The following is a 19,751-nucleotide window of genomic DNA, read 5'->3' as shown; positions in this document are numbered from 1 at the left end:
CGAATCATGCCTCGGGCATGGGTGTGTGTGATGTCCTTAGGTTAGTTAGGTTTAAGTAGTTCTAAGTTCTAGGGGACTGATGACCTCAGATGTTAAGACCCATAGTGCTCAGAGCCATTTGAACCCAATCCGGCTGCTGATACTTACCGACCAACGATACAGGATCCACACAAAGTTGCAAGGGGTCCATTACTTGAGCTCTGACAGCAGGTGCAGATGTGATGTTCTCGGTGCACAATACGGTGATCAACCCTTGTGGTGGTCACACGTGATCTTCTGGGAACTTGACTAGAATGTCTGCCCTCACGTTCCCCCGCAGCCACTGTGACACTCGAATTTCCCACAAACGTGAATATTCCACGACTTGACTAGCTGGCCAAATGGAGAGCCATAATGTGACCCCCTTGAAATGGAAATGAGCGTTTGGCGTCATCGGCCGGGAGGCCCCGTGCAGGGCAGGTCTGGACACCTTGGGGCAGGTCTAATTACATTCGACGCCACATTGGGCGGTCTGCGCTCCAGATGGGGATGAAATGATGATGAAGACGACACAACACCCAGTCCCTGTGCGGAGAAAAATCTTCGAGCCAGCCGGGAATCGAACCCGGGCCCGTGGGACGGCAATCCGTCACGCTGACCACTCAGCTATCGGGGCGGACTGTGACCATCTTGAAACTCTGTCATCTGCTAATAATGTTGTCCCATGGGAGTACCTGTCCTCCACTGTGATCACTCAACATGTCACTCTGTTCTCGCCCCTTGTACTCGGTCCACTTACATTAATGCGGGCCTCACCTGTGTTCAGAGTCAGTGCAGAATCACCATTCAAAGATGACAGGTGGCAGTACTAACAGTGGAGGGTATTAAAGCGTGTCGGGGCAACGCGCAAAACATTGCAGTCTTTAAAGTAATGGGGAAGCAGAGAGATTTATGTGTCATCCAAAAGAGCATGATCATTGCCTCTTGGGCCAAGGATGGAAGTATATGCAAACCAGCGAAGTCTGTAAAGTGTTCGCTTGCTGCTGTGGATGGCAAAATGGCGCTATCCAAGTGACAAGGCAACTGTGGCGCACCATGGGCCATAGATGACAGTTGTGAGAAACGGCTGTGAAGAGGTGTACGGGCGACTAAATGAGCAACTCTTGAGCAGCAGACTGCCCAGGTGAACCGCCAGCAACCTCTACTCAACAACTATTGCTGCGTATAGGCCTTACCAGCAGGTACCGGTTCATTTACCCAAGCTCACTACTGTTCATCGACAACTAAGGCTGGAATTTGCAAGCCAGTAGTGCAACTGGACTTCCAGTGAGTGGCAACAGGTGACCTATATGCGATTGGAGCCTTTCTCGGCGTATTCCACTGATGAATTCTTCTCGGGTTATCAGCCGAGTGGTGGCGTCGTCTTGTCGCAACGTTTCAGTGAGTTTCGTACCCATCATCTTCGCCAGAAGATGCCAGAAGATTATGGGTACGAAACTCATTGCAACGTTGCGACAAGAATATGCCACCACTCGGCTGATAACCCGAGAAGAATTCATACACAGGTGGCCTGCTCAGATGAATAACGGTTTATGCTCCATCGAACAGATGACCGTTGGCATCTACGAGGACACTGGACTCGCATTCGGGAGGACGACGGTTCAATCCCGTCTCCGGCCATCCTGATTTAGGTTTTCCGTGATTTCCCTAAATCGTTTCAGGCAAATGCCGGGATGGTTCCTTTGAAAGGGCACGGCCGATTTCCTTCCCAATCCCTCGTTAACCCGAGCTTACGCTCCGTCTCTAATGACCTCGTTGTCGACGGGACGTTAAACACTAACCACCACCACCACCATCTACGAGGTGAACCGTCTGAAAGCAAACACTCTGAAATCAGGAAGGAATGTTATTCTCTGGGCAATGTTTTCGTGTCATTTCCTGGGTGGTCATAATCGAAGGCATGATGGATTAACACAAGTATGTTCTCTTGTTTGGGAATCACGTCCACCATCTCGGCGCGATGGCATCTACCGACAGGATAATGCAACTTCTTGAATAAGATAGTCTCGGTTGAAAAACTTTTTTTATTTACAGGAAACGACACGTTTCGCCATTTTGGGGGCGTCTTCAGATTGGCGTAAAAATTAATTTAGAAAATGGACGAGACACATCAGTTGTGTAAATGAAAAAGATTTTGTGACCGAGACTGGCTTATTTCAATAAATTCGTAACCAGCGTGTGACTGTGGAGCAGTGCAGGGCACCCCAGACCATGTGGTGTACGAGTGCCGCCTCTCCGACGACGTTGCACAACAATTTAGGGAACAACTGCCAAATAACGACACGCACCACTTGCTCAGGCAAGAAGACACTTTTAACGTCCTGAATAACCTAGCAGATGCAATCTCAGGCATAGTCCTCAAAGAGTACCTGAGAAACAATCAATGAAAAAACACCAGACTTAGACTCCGTACACCCTCCCTGTTCCGTCAGGACATGGACTTGGCCAGCCGCCTCACGGCTGGAACCCGCCACGTTTTAGGATTAGGTTGGAGGGGGGGGGGGGGTAGTACATCATCACCGGCCTTGACAACGTACCGATTATGACAGTAGATAAGATAGTTGTAGGTTCAGAATTAGGATAATAAGATTAGTATAGAACTGCAGCGACTAAGTCATCGGCCAGTCCAGTGCCAGGGGCACTCCCACTGGGATTAGCTCAGTGGGAAAGGCCAACAATTAGGTTTGTATCTTCTGGCACACCTGTGACGCTGCAGGTAGAGTAGTTATACGTAGTAACTTATTAAAGTAGTATCCAAGTCTAAGAGTAGCAGAAAATTTCAATCCAGTGTATGTGCCGTATCGTTCGAATAACACCAGGACAAGTTTGCCGGACTACCAAACTCCCCGGAATTAAACCCTATCGAGAATCTATGGGACCACCTCGATCGGACTGTTCGCGCCATGGATCATCAACCGAGAAACCTAGCGCAGCTGCGCACAGCACTGGAGCGGTAATAGTTACACACTGCTGTCGGTATCTTCCAGAACCTCACTCACTCTCTTCCAGCACGTACATCGCAAATGGTGGTTGTTCAAATTTTTGACTGGTGGTCACATTAATGTGACTGGACGGTGTGTATCCTATTAGGCCAGGTAACAGAACACTAAACACGCGCAGCACTAGCGCACTCACGTGGTAGTCCTCGCTGTCAAAAAGAATTGCAATTTAACCATTTACCTACCCGCCTATAGCGTGTGCTAACGGCCTTGCCGCAGTGGTAACACCGGTTCCCGTCACATCACCGAAGTTAAGCGCTGTCGAGCTTGGCTAGGACGTGGATGGGTGCCCATCCGGTCTGCCGACCGGTGTTAGTAAAGGGGGGTGCTGGCTGGCTGTTTCTGGGGGAGGAGACCAGACAGCGAGGTCATCGGTCTCGTCGGATTAAAACGGAAACCACGTGTGTACGTTTACCTCACCCCTCATGGTAATGTACATGTGCGTCAGTGAAAAAGACCAATAAAAAGGTGTTAGCATGTGGACGTAATGTGCTGTTCCAGTCTCTTCTGTACCTTAGGTCCATCACCGTTCCCTTTGGATCCCTACGTAATTCGGTGCTCTCCGATACACACGATCGAACAGCGGAGGAGTGGTACTCAAGCGTCAACTTTAGGTTACAATATCTCCGGATGTAATTAACATTTTACAATGCAACAAACGGCACTGATTACGTATTTGTTTATATGTTCAGATGTGCTAACAAAACTAACGGGGTTCCATTTTAAAAAAACGTAGGTTTGTGTTAAAAAAACATACTTCCGTGCATTTTTTTATGGTTTGTATTAACCAATTACACTAGCCCCTCTCCTCACGTTCGGTCTGTGGAATCGATTCGTCAGTATTTGATGTGGTTTACGAAATATATCCAGCGGAAACGTTAGGTGACTCACCCTGTATATTTTCTGTAATGTCGTTTGTTGTTAGCAATATTAGCTTATTCCCAAGAGATAGCAGCTTTCACTCAGTTAATACTAAGCAGAAATCAAATCTGCATGTGGAATGCACTTCCTTGACTCTTGTGCAGAAAGGAGTGGACTGTTCTGCTGCATCCATTTTCAATAAGCTACCACAAGAACTCAAAAATCTTAGCAGTAGCCCAAACGCTTTTAAGTCTAAACTGAAGAGTTTCCTCATGGCTCACTCCTTCTATTCTGTCGAGGAGCTCCTGGAAGAGCTGAAAAATTAAGCAAATTCCAGTGTTACATTGTAGATTTTTTTTATTTAAACTTACGAATTATCGCCTGAATACTTTTCTTGTATTTCATTTTATCTGTTTCTACTATCGTGTTGTAATTTCATGTATTGAGTCGTTTCATGACCATGGAGACTTCTCCTTCCTTAATTTGGTCCCACGGAACAATAAATAAATAAAAATAAAATAAACAGAGGAGAAAGGCAAGACGAGACAGGAGGGCAGTGGCGGATTATCGCTGAGTAGTGGAACACCGCTGAGCGAGGCCCTCCACCGAGCATCCTGCTGACCCCCGTGTGCTGGGGAGAGCCGGTGCTTTCTCCGTACGGAGGAATGCGCGGCTCATCTGCCGGCCCGGCTGGCTTTCCCACAGGCCCGGGGCCAGCAGGCGCTCGCGCCTTTCCCGCTGCGGTCGCCTCTGGCCACTGCCTGCAGTCACGCCGGCCGGCAACGCACCGCGCGGCGCAGCGCAGCACGGCGGCGCCGAATTGCATTCGACTCGGGACCTCGCGCCGACCCAGATGCTGCGCGGCGGCGGGCCAACGTACCGCTGCCCTCGATAACCGGACTCGCTTCGGCCGTCGCCTCTAGTGCAGTGGTTCCCAATCTGTCTTACAAGGAGACGGCACGAGCGTGTGGTCGGGGATTTGTCCGAAATTTTGTGTGGTGAAAGAGGACCCCTTAACACCTCACGTGGTTAAAATATTAGGACGCACTACCCGGAAAATCCCGGGAAAAATCGATCCAAAGTTTCTTAGGTGCCTTATGAGTATAAAATGTTAGTTCACTGTGGAGCCGCCATCTGGCCTAGCCGGCACGGTTAACTCAGCGTGTTCGGTCAGAGGGTTAGCTGCCCTTAGTAATAAAAAAACTGAGTTAATTGATCAACGACGAACTGAAACGGGTGTCTTGCGACGTCCTCCACGAGCAGATGCAACGAACAAACATGAACAAAATGAGACAAAAAAAAAAAATGCCGGCACGGTAGCTCAGCGTGTTCGGTCAGAGAGCCGGTTGGCCTCTGTAATAAAATAAATGAGTGGATGGATCAACCACCGAACTTGAACAGCATGTCTTGCGACGTCCACAACGATCAATAACGAATAAGATGGAAAAAAAAGATGTTTCGGGCTCGGACTCTTACGCCAGAGGTCTCGGGTTCTATTCCTCCTCTGGCACTTTTTTTTCTTCTGTTTCATTTTCTTTCGTTAGTCCACCAATTATTCAGAAAGTTCCCCAAACCTACATTATCTTTAACAAATTATTTACATTATTGAATAAAAATTATTTTCTTTTTGTCCAAGAACACAATTCATGGCGGTGGGTTTTCCATTTTTCATTGTAAAGTATATAAGGAGAATCATTGGGTTTTTAATCAGAATAACAAATTCGATTGTGAAACATTCAATTTTTATACATATAATAAGTACAAACAAGAACCGCAGTGGTAATTATCGTAAAAACAAACAAAGCAATAATTTTTGCGAATATCTTGTGCAACATATAAAAGTGTATTTTTTACAATCACAGGGCATTTGCAATAAATCTGTACAAAAATATGCCCCATTAACATTTACGAAAATGTTTTGAGTTTCCGATAATTTTGAGCCAAACCAGGCATATTGAATCATGTCTCGGAATATTGGTGACGATAACTGATGGTGAATTATAGAATGAATTTTTATACACTCTTCCTGGGAATTAATTTCACGATTCTCCTGTAACAATGCGCTGCAATTTTGCAAGCAACAGAAGAAAAATAAAAGTGCCAGATGAGGAATCGAACCCGAGACCTCTGGCGTAAGGATCCGACTGCTAACAGTGTATTTTTTTTTTAATCTCATTTTGTTTTCTTTTGTTCGTTGCATCTGCTCGGGGCGGACGTCGTAAGACATCCGTTGAAGTTCGTTGTTGATTGATTAGCTCAGTTTTTTTATTACAGAGGGCTGCTACCCCTCTGACCGAACACGCTGAGCTACCGTCCCGGGTAGTGTAGGTCCGACGGCGGCTCGGCAGTGGACTAACATTTTATACTCATAAGGCACCTAAGAAACTTTGGATCGATTTTTCTCGGGATTTCCTTAGTAGTACGTCCTAATATTTTAACCATGTGAGGTGTTAGGGGTCCTCTTTCACCACATAAAATGTCGGACAAATCCCGGACCCCAGGGTCGTGCCGTCTCCTTGTTAGACCATTACTCCTGAGTGCAATCATACATTAGCTATTGCCCCCGCCCTCTTCCTCCCCCTCCACACCCCCCCGCCAGCCGTATGTTGCTTCTTTCCCTCCCTCAGACTATCACCAACTTCAGCATCTAATTAAACAGTAGAATGAAAGTCTTTTCTTGGTACAATATTATTTTTAAAATGATGGACGTATGATATTTAGTGTATGTATGAGGGGGGGGGGGGAGTAGGTGTTAGAATGAATGACGAAGATGATGAAGGAACTTGTGGTTCATCGCAAGTGCTACCCACAACCCTTCTTCACATAAGAAAGCTAACTATAAACAGTGAGGGTAGACACTTGTTGCGAAACATACTTCCCCTGCATTACTCATCGCCATTGGTTCAAGTGTGTGTGTGGTTTGAGGTTTTCGGGCGTTAAACAGCGTGGTCATCAGCGCCCAAACGCATAGAAACAGGAACAGATGCGGTGAAGGGACGAAGACGGACAGCGAACAAGGAGAACGCCTAAAAGACACAGACCTGACGCAGTTCCAAATCCCCACATACAGAGGCAAAACAAGAGGAGAAGAAACGCACTAAAAAGGAAAAGAAACACAAGGAAAAGAGAACAGAAATCGAAGTGAAACACGTAGGTAATCGTGACTGGCGGAGCTCTTACCTAAAACCCGGGTGAGCCAGTCACCCAACAGCACATTAAAATCCTCTCCCTAAAATCCGAGGCAAAAAAATTAGACAGGACACAAAACCGTAAGACCTTAACCACAGTCGTTGCGTCGTCTTGCAAAATAGAGGGCAAATCCGGTGGCAAGAACAAAAGACAGTCAAGTAAAATGCGGCGGACAGTAATCTGGACGCCACAACCACTGCAGATTGGGGGGTCCTCCCGCCGGAGTAAAAAACCATGCGTTAAGGGACTGTGCTCAATGCGGAGGCGAGTGAGGAGAACCTCATCCCGCCTGCACGACTGGTAGGACGTACGCCATGACCGCGTGGTGGCCATGACCAGACGCAGCTTATTTTCACCGACTGCCAGCCACTCCTCTTCCCATTGACGCATAACACGAAAACGCAAAAGGGAGGTAACAGCATGGAGGGGGACGGCACATTCAACAACGTGAGCGAGGGAACATGCATCTTTGGCAGCCACATCCGCCAGTTCGTTTCCCCTAATAACCACGTGCCCCGGCACCAAGCAGAAGGAAACCTCCTTCCCCTGCCGTTGCAGGTGGAGTAGGGCATTATGGAAGTTCTGGACGACCGTATCCGCTGGTTACAAGTGTTGCGTGGTCTGAAGGACAATCAGGGAGTCAGAACAGATGAGAAACTTAAGACTGGGAACACATCTCATTGCTCCAATGCCGGCAAGATCGCAAACAAAATCGGCATTTGGTTCAAAAATAGCTCTGAGCACTGTGGGACTTAACTTCTGCGGTCATCAGTCCCCTAGAACTTATAACTACTGAAACCTAACTAACCTAAGGACATCACACACACCCATGCCCGAGGCAGGATTCAAACCTGCGACCGTAGCGGTCGCGCGGTTCCAGACTGTAGCGCCTGGAACCGCTCGGCCTCCCTGGCCCGCACTCATCGCCACTGCGGCACGTGCTTGACCTGCACACTGCAGCAGCATTTTATATCAGCCACGTTAAAGTGTGTGCACTATACTTACTGTTCGTAAATCACTTGAGTGCTGCACTCCTTACTTCTGAACTGGCAGAAATTTGGAGACGTCAGGCATTCAACAACGTGAGGGAGGGAACATGCATCTTTGGCAGCCACATCCGCCAGTTCGTTTCCCCTAATACCCACGTGCCCCGGCACCAAGCAGAAGAAGCAGGAAGAGGTGACCGAGACGTGTAACCAATGGCACCCTATACCACACCCGGGTGATACGCCAGTATGGCCGTTCAGCAACGGTAATAATAATAGTAATAATAATAATAATAGTGTGCTCATCACTATAGTAGCCGTTACGTAGTTGCTACAGTGTCGTGCTGTTAATTAATCCTTTTTTCTGCTTCGAAGCGTCTAATGAAGCAATGCAGCACTTGGTAGCCGCACGGTCTTGGGCGCCTTGCGACGGTTCGCACGATTCCCCCCCCCCCCCCCCATTGGAGGTTCGAGCCCTTCCTCGGGCATGTGTGTGTGTGTGTTGTCCTTAACGTAAGTTAGTCTAAGTTAGATTACGTAGTGTGTAAGCCTAGGGACCGATAACCTCAGCAGTTTGGTCCAATACGAATGTACCACAAATTTCCAGTTTTGCCACCTTCCTTGATGTTTTTCTTTTTCTTCTTTTTTTTTTTAAATCGTAATTTAATCTGCTTATATCCTGTTTAAGTATCTTGTTCTTTAAAGTATGTATATATTACTCTGTGCGGTTTCCGCATTTTTGTTACCATTCACGTCTCCGGCAGTTAACGATGTAATTTCCTTTGCTCTCCTCAGAATGTTACTTACATCATTTTTTAAAGGAACACACCGTCATTTATTGTCTATTTGAGTACAAACCAGGTTTCGGCCTTTTACGTCATTTTTAAGTATTCGATTTTATGTCATTACATATACTGCAGGACACTTTACATGGCGGTATGTTTCTTTAAAAAATATTGTGAATAAACAGTATCGTCAAAAGTAACTGGTCGATGTTATCTCCTCTGAAGGAAACACTTGTCTTCTCGTGCTGATTTATCGAGTGGAAATTTATGTCACATACTAATGTATCTGGTCTCTTTGTTCAGCACAAAATAGAAGCTCCTGAGTCAATACAATCGACAAGTACGGCAAAATACGGTTCATGTATGGTTATCAAAAACTTACTTATTTACCGTTTTAGGTGCCATACAGTTGACCTTGGACCGTAATATTTCGCAAGAGACGAGGTGAAGCAGCAGTATTAGACGAGAAAACGTGAAAAGTATTAATCTGTATTACACTACTGGCCATTAGAATTGCTACACCAAGAAGAAATGCAGATGATAAACTGGTATTCATTGGACAAATATATTATGCTAGAACTGACATGTGATTACATTTTCACGCAATTTGGATGCATAGATCCTGAGAGATCAGTACCCAGAACAACCACCTCTGGTCATAATAACGGCCTTGATACGCCTGGGCATTGAGGCAAACAGAGCTTGGATGGCGTGTACAGGTACAGCTCTCTATGCAGCTTCAACACGATACCACAGTTCATCAGGAGTAGTGACAGGCGTATTGTGACGAGCCAGTTGCTCGGCCACCATTGACCCAGACGTTTTGAATTGGTGAGAGATCTGGACAATGTGCTGGCCAGGGCAGCAGTCGAACATTTTCTGTATCCAGAAAGACCCGTACAGGACCTGCAACATGCAGTCGTGCGTTATCCTGCTGAAATGTAGGGTTTCGCAGGGATCGAATGAAAGGTAGAGCCACGGGTCGTAACACATCTGAAATGAAACGTCCACTGTTCAAAGTGCCGTCAATGCGATCAAGAGGTGACCGAGACGTGAAACCAATGGCACCCAATACCACACCCGGGTGATACGCCAGTATGGCGATGACGAATACACGCATCCAATGTGCGTTCACTGCGATGTCGCCAAACACGGATGCGACCATCATGATGCTGTAAATATAACCTGGATTCATCCGAAAAAAATTATCTTTTGCTATTCGTGCACCCAGGTTCGTCATTGAGTACACCATCGCAGGTGCTCCTGTCTGTGATGCAGCGTCACGTCAAGGGTAACCGCAGCCATGGTCTCCGAGCCGATAGTCCATGCTGCTGCAAACGTCGTCGAACTGTTCGTGTCTTGCAAACGTCCCCATTTGTTGACTCAGGGATCGAGACCTGTCTGCACTATCCGTTGCAGCCATGCGGATAAGATGCCTGTCATCTCGACTGCTAGTGATACTAGGCCGTTGGGATCCAGCACGGCGTTCCGTATTACCCTCCTGAACCCACAGATTCCATATTCTTCTAACAGTCATTGGATCTCGACCAACGCGAGCAGCAATGTCGCGATACGATAAACCGCAGTCGCGATAGGCTACAATCCGACCTTTATCAAAGTCGCAAACGTGATAGTAGGCATTTCTCCTCCTTACAAGAGGCACCACAACAACGTTTCACCAGGCAAAGCCGGTCAACTGCTGTTTGTGTATGAGAAATCGGTTGGAAACTTTCCTCATGTCAGCACGTTGTAGGTGTCGCCACCGGCGCCAACCTTGTGTGAATGCTCTGAAAAGCTAATCATTTGCATATCACAGCATCTTCTTCCTGTCGGTTAAATTTCGCGTCTGTAGCACGTCATCTTCGTGGTGCAGCAGTTTTTATGGGCAGTAGTGTAAAATCTTTAGAAAAAATAGTTAGCATTGATTACCTGAGCCTGGTTGCTCTTTACATGCCATATGATTCCCTCACTACGTTGTTCCTACTTTCATTAATCATATTCAGTTTTAACTGTAGCTATTAACTGTTTTATTTGACGAATCAAGCACTGTCTGCTCAGTGCGGCTATGGCCCACTCATTCGCCAGGTAAGCACCATCTACCATACTGCCAGCGCCCGCACATCTCAGTCAGCTGGGTTATGTCACTAAACAAGTACAGTGATGGGAAAAAAATCTCAACAACGAGAAGTAGTTGAGCGACAAACAGAAAGCTGTGGAGCGTTTCTACATCTGAAAGATGATGACTAAATATACGCTGTAACGGTCGGTAGCGTTACTTAACTTTAAGACTGGACCTTGTCAGTTGTTGATAGTCGAGAATGCCTACAAGGCGACAAAGACTCAATTATCAACAAATGGTTCAAATGGCTCTCAACACTATGTGACTTAACGTCTGAGGTCATCAGTCCCCTAGAACTTAGAACTACTTAAACCTAACTAACCTAAGAACATCACACACATCCATGCCCGAGGCAGGATTCGAACCTGCGACCGTAGCGGTCGCGCGGTTCCAGACTGTAGCGCCTAGAACCGCTCGGCCACCCCGGTCGGCAATTATCAACACCTCACTGAGTTTGAACGAGGTCTTGTAATAGGGCTACGAGAAGCTGGATGTATCTTCTGCACCAAGACTTGGCAGGAATGTAGCCACTGTATATGTTTGTTGGCAGCGGTGGACACGGAGATGTACTGTCGCAAGTAATCGGGTTCCGGATGGCGATGTGGCACTACCGAAAGGGAAGATCGTGTTTGGCGTATGGCTCTGCGGCATCGTTTTGCATCTGAACCAGGAACATGAGCAGCTGGTGTCACCACAGTGACACAACGAACAGCTCTGTAGTCTGCATTCCACTGACCCCAAATCACCCACATTTACGTCTTTAGTGGTGTCGAGCGAGAGCTGATTGGAAGGCAGGCTGTAGGTCTGTTGTGTTTTCTGTTGAAAGTTGGTTCTGTCTCTGTAGCACTGATGACCGTTGGTTGGTTAAAAGGAAACCAGCCGAGGGCCTGAAACCAACCTGTCTGTGTGCTAGATACACACACTTGGTGATACGGTCTGGGGTGCAATGCCGTATGACAGTAGCAGCAGTCTCATGGTATTCCCACGCACCCTGACTGCAAAACTGTACGTCAGCCTGGAGATTCGACCTGTTGTACTGCCATTTATGAACAGCATTCCAACAGGATAACGCTCGACCACATACCGCTATTGTAACCAACGTGCTCTGCAGAGCACAAATGGGATATCACAGGACGGCAGCTCTAAGTGTCATCAATAAACAGCATTAACCGTTCCAGTATTGATCGACCAAGTGCAACAGGCATGCAGTTCCATCCCACAAACTGACATACGGCACCTGCACAACACAACGCATGCACGTCTTGATGCTTGATCCAACATTCTGGCAGTTACACCAGTTAATAACGCAATCGCATCTCACGCTTACATTAATCTGTGATCATCCAATATGAATCACTTAAATATGTTACCTAACCAAATGTATTCTCAAAATTTCATTACTCTAATTAAATATCTTTTGTTATTTTTTTTTCGTCTGTGTATGCGCTGTATCAAATGTCAGCTGGATCCATTGTCATGGGGGCCGAATTGCGTAATAACCCTGGGTTCGGTGTGGGGCAGCGGTGGAGTGGGTGGATGCTGTGGCCTATTGTGGGGTTGTGAACCACTGAGGGCTAAGGCGGGATGAAGCCTCTCTGTCGTTTCTAGGTCCCTGGTTTAATACCACAGATATCCAAATTTCAATAACGCGCTGGACCGCCTCTGGCATTATGGGAGCAGTTTTTCGGTTCGGCATTGACTGATAGAATTGTTAGATGTAATTCTGAGGGATATTGTGCCAAATTCTGTCCAATTGGCGCTTTAGATCGACAAATCCATAGCGGGTTGGAGGGCCCTGGTCCTAACGTTCCACACGCTCTAAATTTGGAAAGGATCCGGTGACCTTGCTGGCCAAGGAAGGGCATGACAAGCACCAAGACAAGCAGTAGAATCTTTCGCCCTGTGCGGGCGGGCGTTATCTTGCTGAAATGTAAGCCCAGGATGACTTGCCATGAAGGGTAAGAAAATGGGACGTAGAATATCGTCGACGTACCGCCGTGCTGTAAGGTTTCAAAGGATGAAAACTAAAAGGGTCCTGTTATGAAAAGAAGTGACACTCCAGACCATCACTTATAGTGTCGGGCCGTATGACGGGTGACAATCAGGGTGATAAGCCACCACTGTCCCTGGCGTCTCCAGACACTTCTTCGCTACAGTCGGGGCTCAATTGGAGCGGGTCCCATCAATGAAGACTAGTCCAGTCAACGAAATTCCAGGCCAAATGTACCCGACACCAGTGCAAACGGGCTTTTTGGTGTACAGAGGTCAATGGTAGTTGGCGCAAGGGGCGCAGTGTGCTCAGTACCCTTTCTGGGGGCCGCCAGTTAATGGTCCTCGTGGTCACTTCGGATCGATGATAATGATGAATCCGCGGCTCTAAGTGCCTCTCTGACGACTGCTCAGTCCTTACGCACTGTCGTGTCTCTAGGTCGCTCGCTTACTTCTTGACGCTGTGTTGGGCCATGGTTCGCCCGTTACTGCCAACACAGTCGAACAGTAGCATCGGTCCTATTCAAACGTCTAGCGATTTCCGATTACTCCGATCGACTTCATTGAGCCCAACTACACATCCTCTCTCAAATGTTGATATCTTGCGTATATTGTTGATTCGCCTGTTTGCGATGCATAGTTACTGTCCTACTTAGTGCACGGACTGAAATTCACAAAGAATTTATGTCCTGGCATAGACATGTCCCCTGTTTATTATCCTGCGCGGTAAAATTGCGCTGCTGTATCACACAATCTTCCATCTGCCGCCAAAGTTTACATCATTTTATTGTCTTCGAGTGTACATCAAACGAATCTGTTTCGTGAGATGACTACGAAACTGAAGGCTCCCGTCTAGGCAAATTACAACATTACAGGAGTTATCGAGGCATCTTCATTGATTTTTTAATTAATTAATGATAAATAAAACATCGTCTTTCATTTGAAACACATACGCACTTTTCCATGATTTACACTAGACGCAGACAGATGTGGTACCCTGATTCCGTCCCGGGGGGTACGGGGTGGCGGCAGGAAGGGCATCCAGCCACCCCTTCACATTAACATGCCAAATCCGATTTAACCACACCAACCCTGCGCACAATGTGGGACAAAGGCGCATGCGATAGTTAGCGATAGAAATAAAACATCGTCTTTCAAGTAATACTGTACTACTCAATAAACTAAAGGGACACTTTTATGAAACCCAGTCTTTGGTGTGTCCATTTACACACAATTTGCGATCGAAAACGACAATTTCCAGCGCGATGTGCAACAGCCTAACCTTCTTGACAACCTTATACACTGCAGTCACCCTCCGGACGATTCAACCCTTCTCTATGGACACTGTTGGCCTGCGAACCATTGAACAAGGTATAATCCCTTCGGAGTGCAGCGCGACCACAATTTTTGTACTGGTATACACGGTGATCAGCAGTGACCACCGAAGACTTCCTACGTAACCATCGTTCTGCCAACGGCCTTTTCGAAGAGGGCGAAGGAGCGGGCAAAGGTTCAGGGCACTCTCTTGCCCTGGGGGTGGGAAAGTACCCTTAAAGAAGGAAGAATCGGCATTGATTAGCAGCATGTTGATGCAGAAGGCAATGGCAACCACTTTCTTAAAAACACATAATGTGTATCCACAGGACAAGTGCCCTGTAATTGAAAAAGTGTCACGATCATCTCTCAATTGGCAAGTGATTCCAGACTAGTCGCCTATTCGATTTAGATCTCCGTGGGGGGGGGGGGGGGGGGGGACTGCGAATGGGGAGGTGCCCATGACAACAAGATTTAGTAACCAACGAAAAATACTAACAGCAGAAAAAATATAATGGGCATAGTGTTCATTATGAATAAGAAAGTAGGACAGAGATTAAGTTAATGTGATCAGTTCAGTGATAGGGTTGTTCTCATCAGAATCGACAGCAAACCAACATCGAAGCAATAGTTCAAATACACATGCTGACGTCATTACCAGAGATGAAGAGATAGTACATGAGGACATTTAACGGGTAATTCATTGCGTAAATGGAGAGAAAAATCTAATAGTCATAGAGGATTGGAATGCGGTTGTAGGGGAGGAAGTAGAAAAAATTTTTCAAATGTGTGTGAAATCTTATGGAACTTAACTGCTAAGGTCATCAGTCCCTAAGCTTACACACTATTTAACCTAAATTATCCTAAGGACAAACACACACCCATGCCCGAGGGAGGACTCGAACCTCCGCCGGGACCAGCCGCACAGTCCATGACCGTAGCGCCTTAGAAAGCTCGGCTAATGCCTCGCGGCAGGAAGTAGAAGAACGGGTGGTAGGGGTGAGAGAGGTGAAAGACTAACTGAGTTCTGCATTAAATATCTATTTGTAATACAGAATACACTGTTCAAGAATCACAAAAAGGGGAGATATACACTCCTGGAAATTGAAATAAGAACACCGTGAATTCATTGTCCCAGGAAGGGGAAACTTTATTGACACATTCCTGGGGTCAGATACATCACATGATCACACTGACAGAACCACAGGCACATAGACACAGGCAACAGAGCATGCACAATGTCGGCACTAGTACAGTGTATATCCACCTTTCGCAGCAATGCAGGCTGCTATTCTCCCATGGAGACGATCGTAGAGATGCTGGATGTAGTCCTGTGGAACGGCTTGCCATGCCATTTCCACCTGGCGCCTCAGTTGGACCAGCGTTCGTGCTGGACGTGCAGACCGCGTGAGACGACGCTTCATCCAGTCCCAAACATGCTCAATGGGGGACAGATCCGGAGATCTTGCTGGCCAGGGTAGTTCACTTACACCTTCTAGAGCACGTTGGGTGGCACGGGATACATGCGGACGTGCATTGTCCTGTTGGAACAGCAAGTTCCCTTGCCGGTCTACGAATGGTAGAACGATGGGTTCGATGACGGTTTGGATGTACCGTGCACTATTCAGTGTCCCCTCGACGATCACCAGTGGTGTACGGCCAGTGTAGGAGATCGCTCCCCACACCATGATGCCGGGTGTTGGCCCTGTGTGCCTCGGTCGTATGCAGTCCTGATTGTGGCGCTCACCTGCACGGCGCCAAACACGCATACGACCATCATTGGCACCAAGGCTGAAGCGACTCTCATCGCTGAAGACGACACGTCTCCATTCGTCCCTCCATTCACGCCTGTCGCGACACCACTGGAGGCGGGCTGCACGATGTTGGGGCGTGAGCGGAAGACGGCCTAACGGTGTGCGGGACCGTAGCCCAGCTTCATGGAGACGGTTGCGAATGGTCTTCGCCGATACCCCAGGAGCAACAGTGTCCCTAATTTGCTGGGAAGTGGCGGTGCGGTCCCCTACGGCACTGCGTAGGATCCTACGGTCTTGGCGTGCATCCGTGCGTCGCTGCGGTCCGGTCCCAGGTCGACGGGCACGTGCACCTTCCGCCGACCACTGGCGACAACATCGATGTACTGTGGAGACCTCACGCCCCACGTGTTGAGCAATTCGGCGGTACGTCCACCCGGCCTCCCGCATGCCCACTATACGCCCTCGCTCAAAGTCCGTCAACTGCACATACGGTTCACGTCCACGCTGTCGCGGCATGCTACCAGTGGTAAAGACTGCGATGGAGCTCCGTATGCCACGGCAAACTGGCTGACACTGACGGCGGCGGTGCACAAATGCTGCGTAGCTAGCGCCATTCGACGTCCAACACCGCGGTTCCTGGTGTGTCCGCTGTGCCGTGCGTGTGATCATTGCTTGTACAGCCCTCTCGCAGTGTCCGGAGCAAGTATGGTGGTTCTGACACACCGGTGTCAATGTGTTCTTTTTTCCATTTCCAGGAGTGTACTTGGAAAAGGCCGGCAGATACGGGAAGATCTCAGTTAGATTACACCATGGTGAGAAAGAGATTCCAAAATCAAATACTGGATTCTAAGGCATATTAAGGACCAGACATGGACTCAGCTTACAAATTAGTAATGATTAAGAGCAGTCTGAAGTATAAGTCAGGAAGAGTCGTAAGCAGGAAAATGGGATACGGAAATACCGAGGTACAACGAGATGCGCTTGAAGTTCTCTAAAGCTACAGGAACTGTCATTGCGAATAGTTCAGTAGGCAGTTCAGTTGACGAGAAATGGACGTTCTAGAAAGGATAATCACAGAAGTTTGGAAGGTCCAAGCAAGGTAACTCCGAAGAAACCATAGATAACAATAGAAACCTTCAATTGATGGACGAAAGGAGGAAGTACAAAAATATTCAGAGAAATCCAGGAATATAGAAATGCAAGTGACTTAGGAATAAAATAAATAGGAAGCGCGGGGAACTAAACCGAAATGACTACATGAAAAATGTGAAGACATCGGAAAAGAAGTAATCGTCGGAAGGATTGACTCAGCATATAGAAACGTTAAAACAACCTTCGGTGAAATTAAAAGCAAGTACTGTAGCATTAAGAGTGCAATGGAAATTCCACTGTAAAATGCACAACAGAGAGCGGATTGGTGGAAAAAGTACATTGAAGGCCTCTGTGAGTGGGGAGACTTGCCTGACGACATTATAGTTGAAGAAACAGGAGTCGATATACGTAAGGTACGGGATCCAGGATTAGAATCAGATTTAAAAGAGCTTTGCACAACTTAAGATCAAATAAGGCAGAAGGGATAACTAAAATTCCATCAGAACTTCTAAAATCACTGGACAACTATTCACATTGGTGTGTAGAATGTATGAGACTGGCGTTATACCATCAGGCTTTCGGGTAAACGTCTTCCACACAATTCCGAAGTTAGCAACAGCCGAAAAGTGTGAGAATTATTTCACAATCAGCTTAACAGCGCATGCGACCAACTTTCTGACAAGAATAATACGCAAAAGAATGGAAAAGAAAACCGAGAGTGAGACATATGCTTATCAGTTTGGCTTTAGGAAAGGTTAAAGGCACCAGAGAGGCAGTTCTGACGTTGCGGTTGATAATGGAAGCAGGACTGAAGAAAAATCAAGACACTTAACTGGATCCTTCGACCTGGAAAAAGCGTTCGACAATGTAACATGGTGTAAGATGTTCGAAATTCTGAGAAAAATAGGGCTGTGGCTGCAGGGGAAGAGGAGTAATATACACTGTGTACAAGAACCAAGAAGGAATAATAAAGAGTGGACGATCAAGAACGAAGTGCTCGGATTAAAAAGAGGTGTAAGAGAGCGATGCAGTCTTTCGCCGCTACTATACAATTCACACATCGAAGAAGCACTGACGCTAATGAAAGAAACCTGCAGGAGTGGGATTAAATTCAGGTTGAAAGTATGTCAGTGTTGAAATTCGCCGATGACGCTGCTCCCATCAGAGAAAATGATGAAGAATTACGGAAGTTTAAGAATGGAATGTACAGTCTAATGAGTTCAGAACATAGATTGAGAGTAAATTGCAGGAGAACGAAAGTAATGATAAGTAGCAGAAATGAGGACAGCGAAAAACTTAACATGAGAATTGGGGATCATGGAGTGGAAGAAGTTAAAACATTCTGCTACCTGGGCAGCAAAGTGGACGGAGCGAGGAGTACCTAAAAAGCAGATTAGCGCTGACAAAATGAGCATTCCTGTTCTAGACAAAGCCAGTAGTATCAAACGCAGGCCTTGATTTGAGGAGGAAATTTCTGAGAATGTACGTGTCGAGCACAGCGTTGTACGGTAGTGAAACATGACCTGTGGGGAAAAGCGGAACAGAAGAAAATTGAAGCGTTTCAGATGTGTTGCTACAGAAGAATGTTGAAAGTTAGAGAGACTGATAAGGTAAGGAATGAGGAGGTTCTTCGCAGAATTGCCGAAGAAAGGGGAATATGGAAAACACTGGCAAGAATAAGGCACAGGATGATAGGACGTAAGTTAAGACACCAGGAAATAACTTTTTTGGTACTAGAGGGAGCTGTAGATGTTAAAAACTCCAGGAGAAGACAGAGATTGGAATACATCCAGCAAATAACTGATGACGCAGGTTGCAACTGCTACTGTGAGATGAAAATGTTGGCACAGAAGAGGAGTTCGTGGCGAGCTGCATTAAACCAGTCATAAGACTGATGACTCCAAAATAAATAAATAAATAGATAGATAGATACAGGGTGTAACCACTAGGGACCGTTCAAATCGGTTTGACGAAATTTGAACGTGATGCGAAGCAGCAGAGCGTGTTAATGCATTTTAATCCCTCCTGTTTCTCCGAAGAATCGGTGGAGAAAGGAACATACGGAAAATACTGACAAGAAGACGGAACAAGATGATAGGACGTATGTTAAGACATCAGGGAGTACTGGCGGAAGCTGTTGAGGCTAAAAACTGTAGCGAAAAGACAGAGATTGGAGTACATCCAACAAATAATTGAAAACAGAGTGTAATACAACTCGAAGTGATTAGCGTCACAAAAAATACAGGGTGGCGCACGAAATGTGTTACCATTTTGTTTTTGAATATAAACTTTATTGTCAATACAATCTGAAAGGAACATATACTACAATGAAGAGCCGTCCATGGAGATTTGTTCTAACTCAGCTCATGCTCAATATGTGCACCATTTCGTTTCCTAACTTCGTTCAAATTGAAGACTGAAAATAGTGATTACCATAGGTCACATGCGTTCCGTAATTTCACTGCAAGTTTGAAGAATAAGTCTTCTGAGCTCCATTAAATCACGTGGACGTTTCGGGAAAAATTTTCCCTTTAGGTACCCCCCAAAGAAAAAAGTCACATGGATTGAGGTCTGGACTATTGGGGGGGTGGGGGTGGGGGGGGGGAGGAGGGCAATTTTGTCCG

The sequence above is a fragment of the Schistocerca nitens genome, chromosome 1 (genome assembly GCF_023898315.1).
Source record: "Schistocerca nitens isolate TAMUIC-IGC-003100 chromosome 1, iqSchNite1.1, whole genome shotgun sequence".
NCBI classification, from domain to species: Eukaryota; Metazoa; Arthropoda; class Insecta; order Orthoptera; family Acrididae; genus Schistocerca; species Schistocerca nitens.
This window is presented reverse-complemented; position numbering follows the sequence as displayed.